This window comes from Coturnix japonica, chromosome 4 (genome assembly GCF_001577835.2).
Source record: "Coturnix japonica isolate 7356 chromosome 4, Coturnix japonica 2.1, whole genome shotgun sequence".
Lineage (NCBI taxonomy): Eukaryota > Metazoa > Chordata > Aves > Galliformes > Phasianidae > Coturnix > Coturnix japonica.
This window is the reverse complement of record NC_029519.1, coordinates 43,262,919-43,286,236: the sequence shown is the minus strand read 5'-3', so window position 1 is coordinate 43,286,236 and position 23,318 is coordinate 43,262,919. Positions and strand designations below refer to the sequence as shown.

Genomic DNA, 23,318 nt, shown 5'->3' with positions numbered 1-23,318 from the left:
ATTTTCAGCTACTTCATTTACAACTATGTCAACTCCAGGTAGTTTCCAGCAGGAGCAAAGGTCAAAGTCGCTTGAGATCATCATGGAGACTTGCTCCATGAAACTGCAAGTCCCATATATCTCTCAGCCCAAAAGAAGGACAACTTGCTAATCAGGCCCAACTCTTGCAATTTTCTTGCAATGCAATATATTCCCTTTTGTGCTCCCTCTAGAAATCAGACAGTCCTACCAGTATTCAAATCTCAAGGCTCTCAGTCTTCCTCCTGACTCTTCTGATATTACAAAGGCTCTAAGTCACCTTCTTACTAACCCTAAGGCTTGGAATTCTTCTCTCTGTGGTAAACTCTGCTCTGCTTAGGCAGGCATCCAAGAATATGGACTCCAGGCATCATAAAGTTGGCCCTCAGCTAATATGTCTGCATTATAATTGTTATATTACTTCACAGTATGAGAAATGCTGCTCAGCAATTCAGCTTTTCATCTAAGCTAATCATGTACTAAAGTGGCAATTCTTATACCTGATTCTCAGCAAGACAATTCTTTTACAGATGTTTTCATAGCAAACTGATTTCCCTCGTGTTTCACTGTAGCTACAGTCAGTACCGTTAACTTATTTTCCTTTCTACACAGCAATAAACTGTTGCACATTTTCCTTGGAAGGGAAAAAGATTACTGATTTATATTGCATAACAAAAATGTCTGATACCAGCCATTAATATAAATGAGCAAAGATCACTGCAGAATCTTGATGGAGTCAACACAGACTACTGCAAAATATCAATAGCTTACCAGGCAACAAAGGCAACTTCAGTCTTGTCATTTATTTTCACTATCTTCTGAGTAATTTATTTGCACTGTATAACTACTTAAACTGTATCTTAGGTTATGATGCTTAATGCCTCAGGCTTGCCAATTGTCTGAAATTCACATCAAAAACGTCCTGGATATAGTAGCTATTCATAACATGGTTCCGTGGGAAGTAGTGTTTGGCATTGTTGCAGCTCACAGATGCAAAGGAGAGCTTGCACAGAAGAATGCCTCTCTCAAGCACCAATACAAAAATGCAAGGCTTCAAGATCCTGCAAGTCAAGAGGAAGAGATGATCTTCCAGAAGACTTTTCACTTCAGGCATGCTTGACTGCCTCAAGAAGAATTGTGAAATGGCTCCAGTCGGAAAGGACTTCAAAGATGATCTAGTACTAACCCCTCTGCCACAGCCAGGGTTGGCACCCAGGAGATCAGGCTACCCAGGGTTCCATTCAACTTGGCCTTGAACTCTTCACTGACTGTCTAAAAAAGGCTACAATGGTTTCCATTGGAAGCTTGGATTTCTCTGGTATCTCACCGAAAAGACACTGATTTGAACTGCACTTGCTGCTAAGACAAGGCATCTTCTCAACACAAGCTAGGCTATTTAAATCCTGTGTGGAGCTGCTATGCTAGAACAGTACAGAGCACCAAAGATGTGGGGCCAAGTCCATGTATTATATGTGATTCAGTTAAATATTTGTAACATAATGATGTAGGGTTAATTCTCTGTATTAACAGGTTCATTGTAGGCTTACAAGGAAACAGTCAAGAAGATAATGGAATTAATGCTTACAGATAAAGTACTTCCCAACAAGCAGGGCAGGAGGCAAGTAAACAGAGCCTGCATTCAGTCAAATAGACCTGACTAACTGGTATGGAGATCCAAACTGCATAAACAGGGAGAATGCTACAGGCCAGCAAACCCCTGCTCAAGCCTCAGACAACACTAGTATTTTCACAAGTTTCTAGGAGATAGCAAGTCTTAGAACAGATGGAAGTCTATGCGTAAAACTGTTTTGTTGTTTGGTTTTGGGTTTTTTTGCAAGTTTCTTTCTGACAGGCTAACCCATTTCTCTTTCTATAAAGATTTCATGCTGTTTAGTTGCACCATCAACACCAGTTAAAGCTTTCGAAAAAAACCTGTGCATTGCCCACTAAGCAGTCACCACTGATCCACACAACGCGTTTCTCTAGGGAAAAATCCACCACAAGACTTTCATACCCTTTGGCTACCCTCCAGTGCGCATATACTCAGATAAGAGGCGCATGTCACTGCTGTAGCTTACTTTAACTGAAAGGAGACTCCTCATACCTTCCATTCAGTCTACTTTTTTTCAAAGTAATGTTGGTCACAGCCTCACGCATACCCTGGGCTTTGTAGAATTAAAGAAAATGCATATATCATAAAAATGTGTCCCCTTTGGGAATTAAATTCACTAAAATTGACATACCATGAATGAAGCATGCAAAGAACAGAATAAGGCCTTTTGTTCTTCTAGTTTTATAACACTACAGCTTCAAAACTGTTTTGTAAAGTTACGATTTACATGCACTAAGTCAAAGAAGTTGACTGATTTTGTTATAGTGCGCTACTTTCATGCTCTATATCCCAAGGTAGCAGTAAAGTATAAATTCACAGTATCTGCACCTGTTGTCCCAAATAACATCCCAACCCACAAGGCAACTTAAGCAAGATCTGAGAAAGGTTTTGGAGATGGATTTCCATTGTCTGTGAAGAAAGTGGCACATCTAGAGAAGAGAAAAACAGGACCAGTGGTTACATGAAGAGAAAAGGCAGCTATTCATGACAGGGAATCCACAAAAATGAGATCAGTAAGAAAGTAAGTACAATTTATTCTGCTACTTACACCAACTGGCCTGTCCTGCTGTAGCTGAGGTGAACTTATTGAGGTGAAGTTTTCTGTGCCCAGAAAAAAAGCACTGCCTTCAAAACATCTTTATGATTGTTTCTTTGGGAGTTTGTTTGGGTTTGTGTTTTGAACTAGTTAATATATGTGGATGCAGCATTTGAATAAGCAGCTTCCACTTAGATACCTAGAAAACAGACAAAATTCCTTGAAGCTGAACTTCCCATGACACCAGAGGAAACACAAATACAAAAATTTGGCCCATTATGTCCTCATACAGGTTTAAGATTTTGTGTTATCAGCATTTCACAAACCAATATTGAAGGTAGAATCACTGCCCAGTAACAATCCCTGTTAAAGAGGCAAATCAAAGGAGAAAATAACAAGGTGAGCAAGACCAGAAATTTAGCTGTAGAAGAAAGCAGGAGTTCAATGTTTCCCAACAGGAAGCTGTGGGGATATACCCAGACTCAATGCCTTTGTTTCCAAGTAGAGACATAGAGATCATATATCAGTATGTACCAGATCCATCACTGGATATTGTCATCACCATGAAAATCAGTAGGGGAAATTACTTGTCCACAGAATACCTTAAAGATGTTAAATTGTAAGCAAAAGATGTAGTTGAGTATGCAGTATTCCCTCATATAACAATATTTTCCTGAAAAGGAGCAGTAAGCTTGAGAGTACTGAGTCCTCTCTCTACCTTACTTCACAAATACTAGTCCAAGAATGTTTTTGTTCTAGTAAACGTGTCTCTGTTCTTTGCACTTTCAAGGTTTGTAGGACAATCTGCCTAATTTGCAGGGAAAAGCCTGAAGACACAATTCTGAAGACTGAAAAGTCAGATGAAAAATAAATACCAAAATGGTTCAGTGGGGAAAGACCTTACTGTTGGTTACTATTCTATGTGAATCATGTTCTTCTGATGATGAAGAACAGAGAGGGAAGAAATAAAAGGCTTGATGAAAACACCTGAAAGCCCTGACTAGACAGTAATACCCAAACATATGTCTCCAGTAACATAACAAAAAGCCAGGTGCATCCCCATCCTGACCCATACTGGTCAGAACTCTCTATCAAAGCCCTGGAGTTCATCTGGGAGCACTGTCCTGAAGGAATAGCATATAACAGCCAAGTACTATGTGGCCAGCAAAAGGTGAAGATGGTGAGACTAGCTACGATTTCTATAAAGGTACAACATACTGTTTAAAAAAAAAAAAGCAAAACACCTCATCTCTACTTATTAACCAATGTATGGGGTGGGATTTTTGTTGTTGTTGTTTATTTTGGTGACTGGGTTTGAGGGCTTGGGGTTGTTTTGTGTGTGTGTGTGTGTGTGCTTTAAGATAAATGGTGAATTACAGTCCAAGAAACAATTTGGATTGTGCGAGATACTGCCAGTACCCTTACTACCATTTGCTTTTTCAGTACTTTAACTCTGAAAAATCTTTAAGCTATTCAATGGAGCTCATTATTTACTGTCCAATCATGTTTGGTACTTTACGGATCCATCCTCTCATTTCAAGAGCTCGTTTCTCAAGACAGTAGATGTCAGCAGCTGAAATTTCAAAAGCCATCTCAGCCAGGACAACCCAACTGCATTTGGTCTAGTAGTTAAGAGAAATTCCCTCTCTCTGAGCTCATTCACCAAAACAAACTGATTATTCAGAAATACTTTGTTTATCAGTTCCACTGAAGTAACAAAATCACACAGATTAAGCTATTTAAAAAAACACAAAATCTGCTTTTCCCAGTATAAAAAACTGTTGGTTTTTTGTTGTTGCTTGTTGTTGTTTTTTTACTAAAACATTAATAAGCTATTATACGATCTATTGCCCCAAGATTATGTTTTCTAAATCACATAAAATTCAGAAAATTAGGATACTACTGAAAACTACTTCTGTCCTGATCAACTTTGCTTTTGAAAAGGTTCTGGTTTTGCTGTAGAACATTTATATTTTAACCTAAAAACCTGCTCACTAGCACTCAGCACTACCATGTAACTATAATTTTGCATCAAAGAAACTCAGAACTATATTTGGAAAGGACAAGCAAGAGTTAAACATACGCACCATTTATTGAGGAAAAAGTATAATTTTTTTTTCTTTAGAGAAGAAAGTATAATTGCCAAGCATTGATAAATTGTGTAAGGAACGCTATTGATGATTCATACCAGTAGAACTTGCTGCTAAATAAACTCTGACCTTGATACTCAAGAGACCCACTTAGAACATTCTGCAAGACAATGATATATTTCTCTCCAATAACCTTTGTGAGCAGCCTGCCTCTTCAGCTTCTTGAAACAAGCTAGTTCCAATTAAAGAGGAGAAGTGGAACTGTTTCATACATTTGTTTTAGTGACAGGATATGCAGGGGTTATGATGTCATCGTGACAAGAATATTGGGCAAGAAAAACTGGGTATAGGCTTTCTTCAAACAGGCATTGTTTCAACACCGCATTAAATTCTTTTTTTTTTTTTTTATGAAAAAGAAAAGAAAAGCAGTCAGAAGAAGGGAGAAGGACAGAGAATGATGTAGAAATGATGTAGCTTAGAGCTGAAAGGAGGTAGATGTGTTAACATTCCTTCTCAGTGCACTCTCTGCAGAAAGAGACAAGTTATTTCATCATTCTCACAGTTCAGTTTCTCAGCTGCAATGTGGAGTACAAACTTTCACCAATTTCTAGCCTTTTAGATCTTCCTCATGACATACTCACATACAACAAAATTTGGGATTAAACTGCTGGGGGGTGATGGTGGGGTAGCTCTCAGTGAAAGAACAATCCACAGGTAAGACAACCACAAGATGGCATAGCCTTCATGGACAACTATCTCTACAAGAAATCTGAAGTCCTTCCTGCTGAAGGCAAGAAAGGCACAGAGGAGAATATCAGAAACACACCAGTAGATGTCAAACCTTTTCAGCTCAGTTTCTGAATGTGAGAGAAGCAAAATGTTGAAAGGGAGCCATCAGGAAACTGGAGGAAAGATCTCACACTACTCATCTATTGGTCATGCTTTACTGTTAGTGGCATCCTTTACCACAAAATATTGAAACTGTGTCCAAATAGCAAAACTACCTGTGAAATTAATTACCAAACAAGTTGCTTGTCTCATCCACAGCTTTCTATTGTAAACACTGTCCAACTTGGCACGCACGTATCCACAAAGTGCCTGAAAACCATACACGTTTAATGTGACAGACACTTAACTAGCACCAAGAGATCATTAATCACATGTGTCTGACAAGAGAAATGAAAGAAAGAGCACCTCTGAGAGACATTCCTAAGAAACAAAGAGTACAAATAACAAAGCAACATCCCCTGTGAAAAGAAAGCATCATTTGCAGGGTTGCATCTCACTTCAATTGAAGATATTGTACAATTTTCTATTGACTTAGTGGAAGTTAAACTGAGACTGATGACTGAAATGTTATTTCCATAGAATACTCTTCATCTAGATAATAAGATTCATGTACCTAGGAAATGTTTTACTTTAATTTATAGCAAACCTGCACAGATTTGTTTTTGTCTCCACGAACACTTTTTTCTTTTTCCTTCTCCCATAACATTTTCTCTCCTCTCTCTTCTTCCGTACACACATAAGCAGAGTAGAGTTGCAATTGCAGGCAGAAACCTGATTTCACCTACGGAGCTCCTTCTTTCCCAAACAGAAAAATGGAAGATAGTGCTAATACTAAGAAGAAATTCTGAGCTACAAAGGTTCATGGCATTGAGTGACATGTTTAGTGGGCAAGATAGTGATGGGTTGATGCTTGGTCTTGGTGATCTTTCCCAACCTTGATGATTCTATGATTCTAATACAAAAAACATCCCAAAAAAATCTTGAAACAGACCTTCAAAACAAAACATCAATGGCAAAGAAATAAACCATCTACAAACCTAAAGAACAGAGCAAGAAATGTTCAGAGTGGCACCAATGTCTAGAGTCAGTTTTCCTTTTCACCTGAAAAATTAGTCTAAAAAAGCCTTACTGCATGTGTTTAGGACCTTCAGTAAGAAGCTCCTATGCATCCAAGCTGTGAAACAAAGTCTTCATTCTAGAGCTTCTGGCAATCTAGGCTTATGACTCAAATTTCAGCTGGAATAGACTTGTTCAGTGTTGAGCAGGAAGCCCATACAGCAAGTAGAAGACACGTGCAAATGTACTCACGGAAAGGAGCAGCCAAGAAAATGTGACAATTTGCTCAGAGGGAGTAAGGAACAAGAGAAGAAATGACAGTGATGGAATAGGACAGCCTATAGGGGACGTTTCATAAAGGTAACATCAAAGAGAGATTAGTATGTTTGAAAGCAAAGGAAGAAGACAGTGACTGGTAGAGTGCAGCAGTGAAAAAATGAAGAAAAGAGCACAGCTAGTGAGGACATGGAACAAGCAGAGTCAAAGGATTCATTTTCAACCTGGTGTATACTGAAAGGAAGTCTCAAAACATTTATCTTTTCCTGTGAGGGAAACTATTCTCCATTCACATTTAAAGGAAAAGTAAACCTGGTGTGGACTCAGTTTTGAAATTTCCCAGGATGGGAAACTTCAAGTTGGCTTCTTGTTTTTAAAACCTGAATGGCATCGGGTTACATCTATTACTATCAGCTAATGATGACAGAAATCAACCCAAAAATTAATGAAAAAAAAAATCCTCTGAATTATGGCATTTCCTTTGAGTCACTTTTGCCTGCACCACTGCCTGCAAATGGGATATGATTTAGCAGAAGGTTGTTAGAGTTAGGGTACTATAGTTAGGCTGTGGTTGGACTTGGTGATCTTTGACGTCTTCTCCAACCTGGGTAATTCTATGATTCTATGATTCCCACTGCACATCAACTCATTAGCATTTCTGCTTTTACTTTCAGTTCCTTCTCAGAGCTTTGGAAATGTATTTTAAGAGATAAAACTAAAATAAAACCCTTCACCACTTACCAAGCTACTTGTGTTTAAGACCAGTCCTGCTATTGCCATTAAAAATAAACAGCAATTTCAGATATTTGTAGTGGATCCCACTGTTACTGTACTTGTTCAAGTTAACTAAGTTAAATATTTCTCAAACAAGCACACAGAGACGAAAAGGACTATTTAAAGACACCAACTGCTTGTCTTACAAGTAAAAATGCAATATGTATAAACAAGACTAAGCAGTAAATAAAAATTTATTCCTAATCCCACCCTTACATTCACAGAAAAAGTAACCTCAGGTAGCTGAATGCTGGATCCCTCTCCTCTACTTTAGAAATATTGTGCCTGTTAAAGAAAAACACAGCAAGATATTTCATTATAAAATGGAGCTGGTAAATTCAAGTCCAAGCTATAAGCTTTGCTAGAAGAGGTGTGGTCCCACTGATCTCTTCACACCTAAAAGCTGTTACAACAGACGCTAATGGCAGAACATTCTCTCCTGCCTTCCAGATCTAATCATAGAAATCACAGAATCATAGAACCACTCCTAGAACCAACCACAACCAAACCATACTACCCTAACTCTAACAGCCCTCTGCTAAATCATGTTCCTGAGTTTTTAAACAGTTTTTAAACGCATCTAGGGGTGGTGACTCAACCACCTTCCTGGGGAGCCTATTCCAGTGCTTAACAACCCTTTTGGTAAATAAACCTAGCCTGATATCCAACCTAAAGTAATGCAAATCAAGGCCATTTCCCCTCATCCTGTCACCAGTGAGAACAACCCCACTCTCATTGTAAGCACCTTTCAGATATTGGAAGAGAGTAATAAGGTCTCCTCTCAGCCTCGTTTTCCCCAGACTAAACAGCCCCAGCTCCCTCAGCCTCTCCTCATAGGGCATATTTTCCAAGCCCTTCACAAGCCTCGTTGCCCTTCTTTGCACCTGCTCCAGTACCTCCATGACCTTTCTGTACCGAGATGCCCAAAACTGAATACAGTACTCAAGGTGAGGCCTCACCAATGCCAAGTACAGGGGCAGGATGACTTCCCTAGTCCTGCTCACCATATCATTCCTGATGCAAGCTAGGATGCCATTGGCTGTACTCAGCCCATACTCAGCCAACTGTCCATCAGTACACCAAGGTTTCATCAGGCAGGTTTCCAGCCACAGCTATCTTTCTCAGAAGACTCAAATAAGTTCACCTGATTTGTCACTAACCCTTGCTTTACAAACTGAAGTAGCCAGTTTCCACAGAAACTTATGTTTACAAGGAATCTGATACTTGAAAAGGAGTACATATAATGTACAGAAACTTAGTATTTGATATAGGTTTTGGGGGTAATTTTCTGTGTACTTAAAGAGGTTGTGCACTTTCCATTTCTCTCAAGTAGGGGCTATATTTCTTACATACTGAAAGATTTTGTACTCATGCACACAAAACACATCTCAAACTCAGAACCAAGCTGAGACCAAATTTGAGTCTCTGGCTCCCAGCAGTCCTGTTAAAACTCTGTGTTCATTTTAGAACGCAAAGCTACAAGGCATTATTTTTTTCCCCACTCATCATATATTACACTTCTATTATCATAGTAACAATTATTCTCCACTACCTACCATATATATAATCTCAGAAAATATTAGTAACTATGCATTAGATGGGTCTGATCCATGGAAGTTAACGGGAGTTCTTCCCACTTTGGAAAAGATGCAGTAAAATCAAAATAGAAAATAACCTACTTTTAAATTAAAAATGCAATGCCAAATGCTTATGAGCAGCACAAACAATTTAATGCGAGAATGAAGAAAGATCAAACTACCCGCTAGAAAAGTCACTGTGACATAGGAAAGGGCACACACAAAGTGTTGGTAAAGTAAAAAAGGAAAAAAATCTTACTGCCAATAAAGCTACACCATTATTACAGCCAACCTGATTAAAGAATAGAAGCCTTCTCCAAAGGTAATAGCAATGTTTAAATTCTTTAACAGAAAACAAACAAACAAAAATACACAAATGCCTATTTCCCATGAGACAAGGATTCCCCAGAGTCCCATCAGAAAAATATGGCAATTTGTTGGGTCTGGTTTACAAGCCAGCTGCCTTACACTGTATTACTGACAGAAACTGGCTGCTTCTGTTCTTCCTCCAGTTGCTCAGGTAAGCAGGTGCCACCTGTTATGCAGCCTTCTTCCAGGAGAAGGAAGCAAATGAGACCTTCCAGTACAGATTTCCAGTACAGATTCCCAGAAACAATGTGATTCTGTAGGTGTGAAATTTGCTATGTGAAAATCATCTGCCTAGGAAAATGTCAAGAAGATGCCTAATGAATCTGGGGCAAAGACTAAAGATACATGTCCCATAGAAGAACTTCAACTACACTTCAGGGGGACTTCAAAATCATTAATCCTATGTACATTAAAACCAAAATCTTTCACTAGTTGTGTCAGGTGAGTACAGTGACCAGAACATACACCACATACACAAACATTTCAAATTAAATACTTTAAAAAAACCCACAATTTGCTCTGAACTTTGGCCTTTCCTCCAACTACAAGTTCAACGGATCTACAGACCAAAAAAACTTGACTCACTGACTACTACTGTATTTTCAAAAAAGCTCCTGCAATCAGCATTAATCACATCCAGGTCACCTGGTTCCACAGATTGACAAGTACCTGCCAGATATGTTCACTGCAGAATACAATGCAATGCATTCAGCTAAGGAACAAATGTCTCGGTGGCAGCTTTAACACACACCCACTGTACTCACCTCAGCTGCCTAGTGTAAGAAATGAGTATTAAATAAAGGTTACATTAATTCATACATATATAATGGGTACAAGATTGCCATACTGGTGTCTAAAAGGGGAGCTAAAACTATCTTTTAAGTCACATCTGTCTTCACAAAAAGCATTCAAGTTTGCTAACCCAAACACAGCAGGATGCAAAAGTAAAAACGACACCAGATAATTGGTAAGATACAAAGAAACTTCTACTTTGACAAAAACTTAATTAGAATTTCCTATCTGAAAGGATCAGAACAAAGCAGGAGATCTTAGAGCCATTATGATACCATGGAAAAACTTTAAAGGGGTGATTCTTATCACATCCTTCCACTGACTTAACAGGAAGCATTCCAGTTTATAATCTAACATTTTGCAATAAAAATGTTACAACTTCAAGGCAGTGAATACCTTAATATTTTTCAGTGGGTGTGGAAGGAGGAATGTAGCAGAGTGCTGGACCTCTTAATTTAACACAATATAAAAATGATTATACGTAAAACAACAGGAATCTATAGAGATAAAACAAAGAGGCATGATGCAGTTAATTACAGAGATTATATTAAGAGTGCTGACATTATTGGTGATAATATTGTAAGATATAAATCATGCCCTAGTTTATTTCAACAGAGGAGTAGTCTAATATAAGCAAATCATCTCTCACTGGACTTGAAAGTATTTTTCATTTCCCAAAGCACTGCCTCAATCCTTCAGATCTCTTTAAGGGAAAAACAAAATTGGTACGGGGAAAGCTGGTCAAAACAGCACTGATAGCCTAGGAAATGTTAGAGGACTGGAGCTGGGGGAAGTTTAGAGAGCTTTCATTTGCTTTTTTGCATTTGTTTCAGCTTGAATCAAACACCAACTTCTTCATTCCTCTCAGAAAAAGCAAGATGTCCACACCAATTTCAGTTCCATGTGAGCACACATGGTGAGTCTAGAGGCTCTGTCCCAGCTGTATCAACCTCACTGAGGTCTGATACCAACTCTTAGAGCTTCCTGCCCTTCAGGAGGGAAGCCTGAAGGCCTGGATGCAGAATTAAACAGTTCAAATGAAGCAAGGTCTCTTTGTCTTACAAATTTACTTTCAGCAGAAGCCATAAAACTTAGAGAAGGCAGCATGGACAGCAATGACAAACAAGGACATTTGTTGGCAATATCAGACAGTTTTGAAGTGGCTGTGTAGAAAGCGGTCAGCCCCTTCTGACTGGTTTTACATTCACACTAATGAGGCCATACATAGACATTTGGTAATGTTCTGTCCTAGAAAGATGGCAGTCCACAGAGACTAGTTTCCACTGCAGCTGGAGCTTTATAGTCTCTAGGAGTACTCAACCAGACAGATGCCTTCCTTTATAAATTTCTTTCCTTCTAGGAGGGAACATGGTAACAAAACCAGTGACATGAAAAAATATGTAACTATGGAAACACACCATTCATCAGTAGGCTCTGTAACAGAAGACAGAATAAGTTCAGAGAAAAGCACAATAACTTGATCATAAGAAAAACTACATTTGGAGAGAAGACAAAGTACAGTACCCACAGCTGCCATGCTCCAGAGAGCCAACACAGGGAGAACTCAGTAGAGAAAAATGTACCTACTCTCCTTGCTGGAATGAAGGCTAGAAACAGAAAGCTTCATCCAAGCACCACAACAAGGAGCCTTACAATACATAACAAAAAGTCTTGGTGATGAGTCAGATAACACAAGGAAAAACCTCAAGAGTACGGTTCTGCTCTTGTATCATGCCAAAACAGTACCAATACTAAATTAGGTTCCTCCAAATTAACTTCATGACCTAACTTCTGACCACTTGCCTCATTAGGGAACAAACTCTAACTTCAGAGTTATCATCCCTCAAACTGCAATAAGAATTGCAATAATCCTCATGATAATACAAATCACATTGTTCACAAAACTGGTGGATGGGAATAAATTGCTGTAGTGAGTAGAACACTCATTGAAAAAAAAAAAAAAAAAGAAAAGGAAAAAGTACATCCAGAAAAAAAGAAGAGAAAGATACTGACTCGGCACACTCTGTTAGGCTTCCTTTGTCAGCCATGTTTTCCTGTCCTGCCTGACTAAAAATATCTATTTTTTCTCATTACAGAGGGATGAGACAAGACTTCATAATTATTCATTAGATTCAAACATAAAATAAATTGATCTTTGCACATCTTAGCACTTCAACATTAAATACATGGAGACATGTGGTTAAATCAATATTCTCAAAGGAGACAACAGTCTCTAATAGCTGGCTTTAACAATCATAATTTTGCAACCCACTGTGCTTTGAACATAGAAATGAATTAACTATGGAAAAGGCAAGTCCCCTCAGGAAGAAGGTCAACATCAGTATACCAAAGTCTTTTTTCAGCTGTGGAATATGAAGTCAAAGGTTTATTGGCAGTGTTTACAAAAGGAGGAGGCACCTAAATCCCATGATCCCACTGGCTTTCAGTCCATACTTACAAACCTAAATGCCTAGTTCACTTCTGAAATGCCTATATATTTGTATACACTACGTATTTATATATACATTGTATTTGTATTCATTTAATGGCCCAACATGAAATTTTATGATTCACGTAGCAATGCAGAAGGTAAGTAACAGTTTCCTTAGCCACAGTGCTACCAGAATTGCTTTCCTATGAGTAATTTTAGAAGCTTATCTAACTTCTGAGTTCACACAAGCTCCTGACAACACTACTTCTGCCTCACTGGCACTGCAGTAACATGGCCTGATCCCCACACTATGCTGAGCCCAGCCATGTTGGCTTAGTAGTCAGGCATTAGCCCTTTTTGACATCCTAATGGTAATGTCTATATAGCATGTAAGCACTTCATGTCTCTTAAATATTTCATAAAGGGAAACACACCTTGAGTGAAGAGCAACCAAATCCTGGAGGTCTGTGGGTATTAAATGAGAACATATTGCAGATGTCACTCTTTACAGACTGAGCCTCCTCAGGGCAATCAAAAGGAACATGTCTGGGTGTTGGGGAGTGATGAAATAGCTACATGTGTGTCAAGGACCATCAAAAGGGGCTTCAGGGCCCTGGGATGACAGCAGAAAGAATTGAATGCACAGATCATCTTTTCTTCTCTGCCTCCTGTATTGGGTAAGGACACAGAAACAAACCAAAGGATCTTATCTTTAAATACGTGGCTTTGTGGCTGGTGCCACCATTAGAACTTCGCCCTTTCTGACAATCAAATAGCCTACACAGCACCAGGTTTTTGGGCACCAGATGGGGTCCCTAGAGAACAGCTAGCAGACTTATTTGGAGGACTTTTAACTAGGGTCTGAAGGGGGATGGTGAGCCTTCCCACGATAATGTGTAGGATGGCATAGCCAGACTAGAGGGACATGGTGCTAGCAGAGGCCCTCGACCTGATGCCATGGGAGGTGCTGGCAATATTGATGCATATACAACATCCTACAACAGTGAGGCAGTGGCTGCTGCGACAACAGGAGAAATCAATGACAAAACTGAAGAGAAATACCTAAAAAGGAATTAAGGAGTCATCCTCTAAGAAAGGGACAAGATCAGCTGCCAAGCTGGAGTGCCTCTGTACCAACGCACACAGCTTTGGAAACAAATAGGAGGAGCTGGAAGCCACCATGCTACTAGAAAACCATGACGTAGTTGCCATCACTGAAACCTGGTGGGATGATTCCCATGACTGGAATGTGGCTATTGATGGCTACAAGCTGTTCAGAAGGGACAGGCAAGGAAGGAGGGAAGGCTGCGTTGTTATCTACATAACAAAAGAAGTAAAATGTGAAGAGCTGTCCTTAAAGAATAGTCATGAGTAAGTTAAAAGCCTACAGGTAAGAGAGACCAAGGCAAAAAAGGGAACCTTGTGACTGCTATCTACTATAGGCTACCTGATCAAGCCAAGCTTGTCAATGAAGTCTTCTAACTCCAGCTACATGAGGCACTGGAATCACAAGTGCTCATCCTGCTGGGAATTCCACACATTTGCTAGAAAAGTAGTGCAGTGAGCTGCAGGCAATCCAGGAGGCTCCTGGAATGAATTAAGAATAACTTCTCAAGTCATGTAATACATGGTTCTACCAGGGAGAAAGCAATACTGGACCTGTTGCTCACCAATGCAAATGAACTTCTTTGTGACATCAGAATTGAATGCTGCCTCGCTGTACTGGTCATTCTATGGTGAGTTCATCCTCCCGAGGGATGTGAGAGACTGTAAAATTAGGGAAAAAAAGTTTTAGGAAAGCTTATTTCCAGCTAATCCTGGGAAACTATCCTAATAGGCAGAGCTGGCAGATCTCTGCGCCTTTCCTCAGGGTGCAAGAGTTCTCCATTCAAGTGAAGGAAGTCGGGAAATAAAGGCAAGAGACTGGCATGGCTGGCCTGCTGGTCAAACTGAAGAGCAAGAAGAAAATGCACAGGCAGTGGAAACAGGGACAGGTAACATGGAAAGAGTATAAGGAATCTTCTAGGCTGTGTAGGTGTGAGGTCAGGAAAGCCAAGCCTCAACTTCAACTAAACTTGGAAAAGGGTGCCAAGAAGAACAAGAAAAACTTCTACAGGTACCAAAATCAGAAAAGTAAAGTCCAGAAGGGTGTGTCCTCCTTAACAAGTGACATAAGCAATCTGCTAACAACAGACAAGGTGAAGGCTGAGGTACAACTTTTTCACGTCAGTTTTTTCTGATAACTGCTCATTACACAGTCCTTGAATTGGTTTGGAAGGAGGGGACTGAGGAAACAATGTTCCTCTCACTATGAGCAAAAATCAGGGATCATGACCACATACCTAAGGAATCTGAATATTCACAAGTCTATGGGTCCCAATGAGATGCATCCCAAAGTCCCAAGTGAACTGGCTAATGTAGCTGCCAAGCCATTCTCCAGAACCTCCATGTCCCTTCTGTACTGAGGTGACCAAAACTGAATACAGTACTTGAGGTGAGGCCTCACAAATGCCAAGTACAGAGGCAGGGGAATTGGACTAGATGACCTTTAATGGTCCCTTCCATCTGAGATACCTATGATTCTAGTTATGGTGTCACATTCCTAATTTCACAGTAGTCCCTTGTAGAAGGGACCTGCTATGCACCTCAACTGATTAACAAACCAATTCCGTCCCCTACAGTCACATGAAGTAGAAATGCTGATTGTAAACTGAAGTGTTGAATCTTTTTTTTTTTTTTTTTTTTGTCGCATCTCCACATAAATTATGCATTCAAGTCTGGAACTTTACTCACAGAGGCTAATCTATTGGTTTCTTGCTAGGCAATTCAGGCCCAATCTCCAGTTTTAATAACTATCAGTGTGTGACATTTTTTGGATCAGAATGTGAGCAGATTTAATGATAATGACAATGGAGCAAGGAAATCCAAACAACTATTCCAGGATAGAAACACCATTACTGAAATATTAGGCTTTTTCAAAGCCACCAAGAACAATAAAGGACACAAAGGGCTGAGAAGATTGTAGAACTGAGCACTTCTACTACACATCCTAAGGGAAAAAATTACACACCATTTTCCACAAAGAAACATATTAGCGAACAAAACATAACCCACAAAAGTGACATCTGTGAAGATTTTTTTACCATAGCAGAGGAAATAAAATTTTTTTTCTAGCTGATAAACTGCTGCATCCTTTAACTCAGGGGACTATTGTACTATGATGTACAGGACCTTGTCATTCTTCCCAGCATTACGTTTGTCTTGGGGCTACCTTTTTCCTTTGTCTTCTGTTTCTCTATTATGGCCCTCTCTACTACCCAAGACAGAACTATGCTCAAATACAGCATCAGGATACCACAGAAAACTATTTCTAGGTTTCACAGAAACACAACACCAGAAAAGTAGGAAGAGTCGCTCATAGCAGCATCCTCAAAGAAAGCACTTGGCTTCCCTAGGGCTTGTTCCTGTGCTTGACCAGTTAAGACAAGCAAGATCACAGTGGCAGAGAAACCAGCAAAGGTCTGCACATAATGCCACTTTTAAATTATCAGTACCACAACTGAAGTTTTCTAGGCTACTTTGTAAATGTTTATGTTAGTATAACCTCCCTAAGATTCTGTGCTTGCTGAAATTAAAACACATGGAAAACATGCCAGTTCAAAACTCACCCTCAAAAAAGTGACATTATTATAAACTAATAACTTAATTGCTTTGTTTAATACTTAACTCCAGCTTTCTGAGATCACATATTCTTGGAAAGAATGTGAGCATTTGAAGAATTAGATACAATGCCAGGGTTGGCTGTGCCAAGAATTACAAAAACTACATATTAAATGCACTATCTTATAGAAATATCTGCCCTGTAAAATTGAAGCTGAACAATATGGCTGCATGAAAAGAGGTTTGTGCTTGCAGCAAGCAGTAGTAGCCAAGAGTAAAGCAGTAGTATCACATTTTCAGGTTCAAATTAACAGTCATATTACATATTCTCTAAATATCCATCTTCTAAGTGCAGGTTGGTCCTGCATACGTTTGATTTTGTGATCCTTAACAGAGCTGATAAAGTTTCCCAATACATCCTAAGCCTACATAATGCATTCCCTTGCTTTCAGTTGAAATTGCTGGAGACGTTCTGGTGCCTGGTAGCAAATGAAAACAGCAGAGAAAGATCTCGCAGAAGGATCCTAATGCAATGTCAGGGACATTTGCAAAAATCACATTTATGAAGGGAATGCGACACCACTTGTTCAATGTGATTGAGCTATTGCAGAGATTCATACTAATTAATAACTGGGATAGCTAAAGGGGAAAAATCCTTTTCAGGCACATTTACAGGCGTAGCAGGAATATGCATGGGAAATTGTGCTTTCCTTCTGTGTGTGCAAAAAAAGTCAATTGTGAGGCTGTCACTTGCATTACTGATCAGCAACTGGACTAACAGTGTAACGCTGCTCTGCCAAAGTTTGAAAGCCTACCCTAGCCTTAAATAGATAAAGCCCTTCTATGAGTTTCTCCTGCAGAAGCAGAGATCAAAGCTGAAAAATCATAGCAAATATCAGGCTCTGAGCTATAGTGACAGCTGGAATAATCTGTTCAGTATTTAAAATATTTTAAAATTCACTGCTATTTTTGGAGATCCTGATTTTTGTCATCCTTAAGCAACATGAAAAGAAATATGCAGATCAACTTCCTACCATTAATGCAGATGAGATCTATTTTTTTATTTTTTAAATCAATAACAATTAGTTTGAGAAGTACCTTCCAAAATCTTCCAGAGTACTTTTGAGTTTTAAGTCCTCCTCCCATAAAGCTGTATTCATATGTGAAATAGTAAGCTTACAAACAGCAATGCTGCACACTGCAGGAACACTAATGATGCAATTCCCATCACATTCCTACATGGAAAATACACCCCCTTCCTCCAGTGACTGGAAATCCAGTAGGCATTGGCAAAAAAAGCCAAGTGCACTTTAATGAGTGCTGTAAGAAAAGAGCAGGAAAACATCAATGAGGAACAGAGAAATAATGCTTCCTATGAAAGATAAATGCACAAGCAACAAGATGACTCAGTCCTGTATGTTAGTTTAGCAAGCTGCATAGAGACCTACAGTCTTCAAACAGCCTAGACTGATTAGAACTAGTTCCAGAATCTCCCAAATTCAAACAAAAGTATTTCTACTGATTTCATTGGCTAATTATTCCATAATCAGAGCGATACCAACTGAATCCGAGTTACTGGATTAAAAAACAAACAAACAAAAAAAACCCAACAACTATAAGAGTTGACACAGGATGTAAGTAGACCAAATTCTGAAGTGTTCCAATTACGGTTCTGATAGAAATGTCTCATATCTTGACACTAGTAGGACAATTCAACTTAGTCCAACTAACCACACAGGTTCTCAATATCAGTCACTCTACTCATTGTCTGTTGCTGCCTATACGGACTTCCTTTGATATTCCCTTCTGGCAGTTCTTTTAGACCACAGGATTCATACATATTTCTTGTATTAAGATTTCCTCATGACATCCTGAACCAGGACATTTCTTTTTCCAGGTGCCAACTACTACTCTAAAACAACCTGTAGAGATTTTGATTAAGGAAAAAAGAAACACAACAGTGTTCTCTCAAAATGTCTGTGCCTTGAGGTACAGCAATTGAAAATGCTTGATTATGTAGCAGCACAAGTATCTCAGGGTTTATAGTATTTTATTGCTAAGTATGCTGGCAAATTGGATTTTAAATACATCTCAAATTGGTCATGGGGTGCGCTGAGGATGGGGTAGTCCCTATTCTGTTGTTTCTTCCTCCTCCTTCCCCTTCCTTGTTTGATCACCTTCTAGCAAAAGAAAAGAGTACTACATACTATTTTCCCAGGTGAGGACACTGAACATAGGTTTGTTTATCATGGTCCCAGGCAAAATGAATATGCCAAATATACTTAACTCAAGACCAATTTGAGGCATCATTCTGCTACAGGGAAGCATGTGACTATCCCAGAAAAGATCAGTATATGCTTCAGCAGCTTTCCAACACCAGGGTTTTAAGGATATAATTGGGAACAATTTTCTTGCCCATATTCATAGAATCATAGAATTACCCAGGTTGGAAAAGGCCTTGAAGATCAAGTCCAACTGCAAGCATATGTCCTAATTTGCCAAAGATACTTTCTATTTCGGTACGCATTTCAGTTCATAGTAAGTTAAATGTGATCTTTCTGAAGATTGTTTTTTAATTTCTTTTTCCTCCAAAGAAATGCAGCCTTCCTGCATCCAGGCACACACACGCATTGATATCATTATTCAAGTGGAAAGATGTTGCTCAAGTTATTGATTTAACTCAGGTGAAGCAGGATCTCCTAATCCAACATGAACTGCATCATCAGCTGCCAGAAACTGAGAAGCGGACATCCCCAACTTGATTTCAATCACTGATTGCTTTCAGGGCATGAGGGGATTCTTTTGCACAAGAATTAACTGTGGTGGAAGACTCCACGTAAGACTGAACCTTTGAACTAATTTTATATGCAGGAAGTGAATACGCAGGAAGAGCACATATTTGCTGGAGTAGAATCTTCCTTCACCTTACTCCAGCAAAAGGCCACTACTTCAAGGATCACCAGCTTCCTGGAGGAAAGAAGAGGGCTATGCATGTTACAGTGCACAAAGATACACTCAACAGAGCATTCCATTTGGTTTCCATCTGAAAAAACTCTAAGGTAAGAACATGCATCTCCCCAAGCATAAACACTGACATTTTTTTAAAATGTACTTGAGAATGGTTACAACCACGTTCCTGGGCCTCCTATGGTGGCAGTGATCAGGATGAAATAGCATCAGTGACATGAACAGTATGACAGCATTATATAAGGGATTATGAAGCATTTTCAAAACCACTTTGATACAACATTAACAGTCAGCAAGAAAAGCTTTGTTTAATATTTCAACAAGTTTAAAAGTTAAACACTTTTTTTTCCTCTGATGTAGTACCAAGACAGGCAAAAGGCTTCACGCATCTCCTTCTTTTTCTACAATGTAGGACTATGGAAGAGATTTTTTTGAAAAACAGCCTTACATTCTCACAAGATACCCAACATCAGCAGACGATTTGACTCGCAGCTGTTTCCAAAGCATTTCTTTGTGTATTGCTTTCCCTGTCATTTTCAGAATGCGATCTGAGTGTAGTCAAATTGAAACAATTTTATGGAGTCTGAATGAGACTGAGAACCCATATCTAGCTCTGATATCTTCTGGGACTTGGGCAGAATGATGGATAAAATTGATTTCCTTACAAATCTGCTGTTTTCAAGTGAGAAAAGCTTACTCTCTCACTTTAAGCATAAAGTCAGAATAGTTAGAAGGATAAGACTTAATTTTAATATTCACTGCTCCCTGGAAATAGGAGTCAAGAAAATTTACTTGAGTGATAATTCAGCTAATTCCCTGCTTAGAAATTGTGAAGTTATAAGTAAATATGTGTGAACACAAGAGAACTGTGGTTCCTTTAAGAGATGTTATTTCTCTATAGTCACAGTGTCAAAACAGAGTAAATATTTAATTTACATACGATGCTGCATGCTCCTCTGAATATCTTCATATTTCTGTAGCTCAAGGCATACTTCCGGTTCACAAGTGATTCCTGCTCTTCTCCCACTGTTATGTATTTTCAAAATCAAAGCAAAGACTTACTCTGAAAATGCACAGACTTCTAAAGGGATAATTAAGCTCAAATGGAAGCTCCACACCACTTCCTACAAACACCATACAGATGAGAACAGTTAATTATGGATTTAGTATCTGTGGCCTCAACTAATGTATGAATGACAGTGAAGAGTACTCTGGTCAAGGTATTTTTCAACAAATGTATTTGGTTTTTTCTCAGAACAGAATACTATAGGTTCAGTGGGAAGGAACACAGAAAGATCATTGAGTCCAGCTGCCTGAAAACTTCACAGATAATGAAAAATTAAAGCACAGTGCTGACAGTGTTATCTAAATGTCTCCTGAACATCTGACAGGCACAGGGCATCAACTTCCTCGCTAGGAAGCTTATACCAGTGTTAGACCATCCTCACAGTAACAAAATTCTTCTTAGCACCTAATTCTGAACCTCCCCTGTTGCAGCTTTATGCTCTTTAGCATTTATTCATCAGTTTCCAGACAAAGGAAAATGGCATCTTCCTCTCTAATTCCCCTCCTCAAAAAGTTGTAGGGAACAATGATACCACTTTGCCTCCTTTTTTCACTGGACTAGATAAACCAAGTCCCATTCCCTACAACTACTACTGCTGAGTCAGTTTGTCACCCAGTATAACATGAACACCATTTTCTCATAGTTGGACAATTCATCCAGAAGGAGGATGTGTGGGACTGTGTTAAAAGCCTTACTAAAATCCAAAAAAGATCACATCTACCATCTTTCCTTCACCCACTAAACACACAATCTCATTGTTAAGGAGATCACTATACTAAGGATGGATTTTCCCTTGGATGAATACATGTTTATTATGCCTGGTAACTGTTTTGCTCATTAAATGCCCATCAGTATCACTCAGAATAACCTTCTTCATATTTTTTCCAGTCACTGAGGTTTGGACTAATACAGCTGTAGCTTCCTCATCTTTCTTCTCTCATATTCTTCTTGTAAACTGGTATAACACTGGCTAGCTTCCAGTACATCAGGACCTCATCACATTCCCAAAACTGATTCCCTTGTTCCAGAGAAAAAGTGCATATTCATTCACAATTTCAGCTATATGAAAGACAGCGTCTACTTCAGAACAACATTTTAAAGCAATCTGGTAAAAAGTATCACATCTTAAACTATTAAAGCAATCTGGTAAAAATATCACATCTTAAACTATTAAAATTGGCTTCCCATCAAGTCTTCCATTGTAATGAGAGTAACACACTGATTAATTATATTTTCCGTTATTATTCTGAGTAATAATCAACCAATAAAGCTATTTCATCAATAAAAGAAACTACAGCACTTTCGCTGTCAGCAGACATATTGCCATACAGGGACTCAAAGAATCATTCATACCCCTGTTCAAAACAATCATAGTGTCAAAGAATCCTTAGAGCTAGAAGGTAACTTTGAAGGTAATCTTAGTCAAACTCCCCTGCAATGAACAGAGACATTCATAGCAAATAAGGTTGCTCAGAGCCCCTCCAGCCTGATCTTGAGTGTCTCCAGGGACAGGGCACACACCACATCTCTGGGCAACCTGTTTCAGTGCTTCACCAACCTCACTGTTGAAGTCTTTTTCCTTATATCCAACCTAAATCTACCCTCTTAAAGTCTGAATCTGTCCTCTGTGAGTTTGAAACTTAAGTTTGTCATGTCTGAAAAACTGATTCTCACATTGGCACATATCTGACAAAGTAAATTAGCACTGTTAAAGTAATGCACACAGAATCTTAGTGAAGACAAACTGTGAATACTGGAACTGAGACATAAGTTCTGTAGAAAGAGAGGCTTCTCTGAGAATCTAGGCCCTACCAAGGATTAGGGAATGCAATTATAAACGTTTCATAAACGTTTCCTTGCCATTTGCACAGGGCAGCTCAGCTCCATATTTTCAAATGCCTCTGTCATACTTTATTCTTGCACTCTATGAATCAAAATTATCAGTCACAAAATCATTACTGCATTGCCGTACAATTAACTAAGTTTAGATAATTTGGGTAATGACTGCTATATTATTAAGGTATCTTTAATAAAAGAAGTTAAGTGAACAGCACGTTTCCTGCTGAAATTTTAATACAATTTATGCAGTTTTTAATGGTGCATTAAATCATCCAGTATTTAACTCTGGCACTATGATAGACTCAGCTTCACAATGGAATGCAGACAGGAGTGTCACCAAAAGCTGAAACATGCATATGTTAAAAAATAATGCTATAGGACCAAGTTTTAAAGTTATTTTCTTCCTATAAAACTGAGCTCTAGTAGAATAAGAATCCCAGATCAAGATACTGGATAACACCAAGAGTTATGGAGTGTTCCTTTTTTCTATTCTTCTCCTGTCTGTACATCTTCAAATATCTTCCATTTTCTACAAATTGAGTTTCTTTTCACCACAGCCTAGGTAAGACAAATGTAACAACATAACATATTAAGCTCTGTGTTATTTGGCACCTGCTACAAGTCATACCAACGCCTTTGGCTTCCTGTATCATTTGAGTATATCATTCCAGTAGTCAGAGGAAGCAAAGATCAGGCATCAAGTGTATTCTCAGCCACTGGCATGAGTACCTGGCACTTACAAAAAAGAAGCACACGCTGTACAGAAACAGCAATATTTGTATAATCTCACCCTTCACGCTACCTAACTTGGTTAGTGTCAAAGTAGGAACATCAAGTGTTTCAGCACAAACTTCAGCTCAGCACACCCAGAGATCACATTATTTCTGATCAGCTCCAGAAGTTGCCCCATTTTAGATAAGAGTCAGATCCAGATGGCTTCTAAAGGGAGCCACTGCTGGCCTGAGC

The 23,318-nt window shown here is 39.0% G+C and overlaps 1 long non-coding RNA gene across 1 annotated transcript in view; it reads right to left on the bottom strand.

The window, feature by feature from the left end:
• Positions 1–14,272: 14,272 nt before the first annotated feature.
• The window catches only part of LOC116653426, a 63,424-nt gene continuing 54,378 nt past the window's right edge, over positions 14,273–23,318 (bottom strand). The window contains exons 3-4 of the long non-coding RNA XR_004307242.1: positions 14,491–14,587; positions 14,273–14,407 (exon numbers count right to left, since the gene is read on the bottom strand). This is a non-coding gene — a long non-coding RNA (uncharacterized LOC116653426). The remainder of the gene's footprint in view (positions 14,408–14,490; positions 14,588–23,318) is intronic.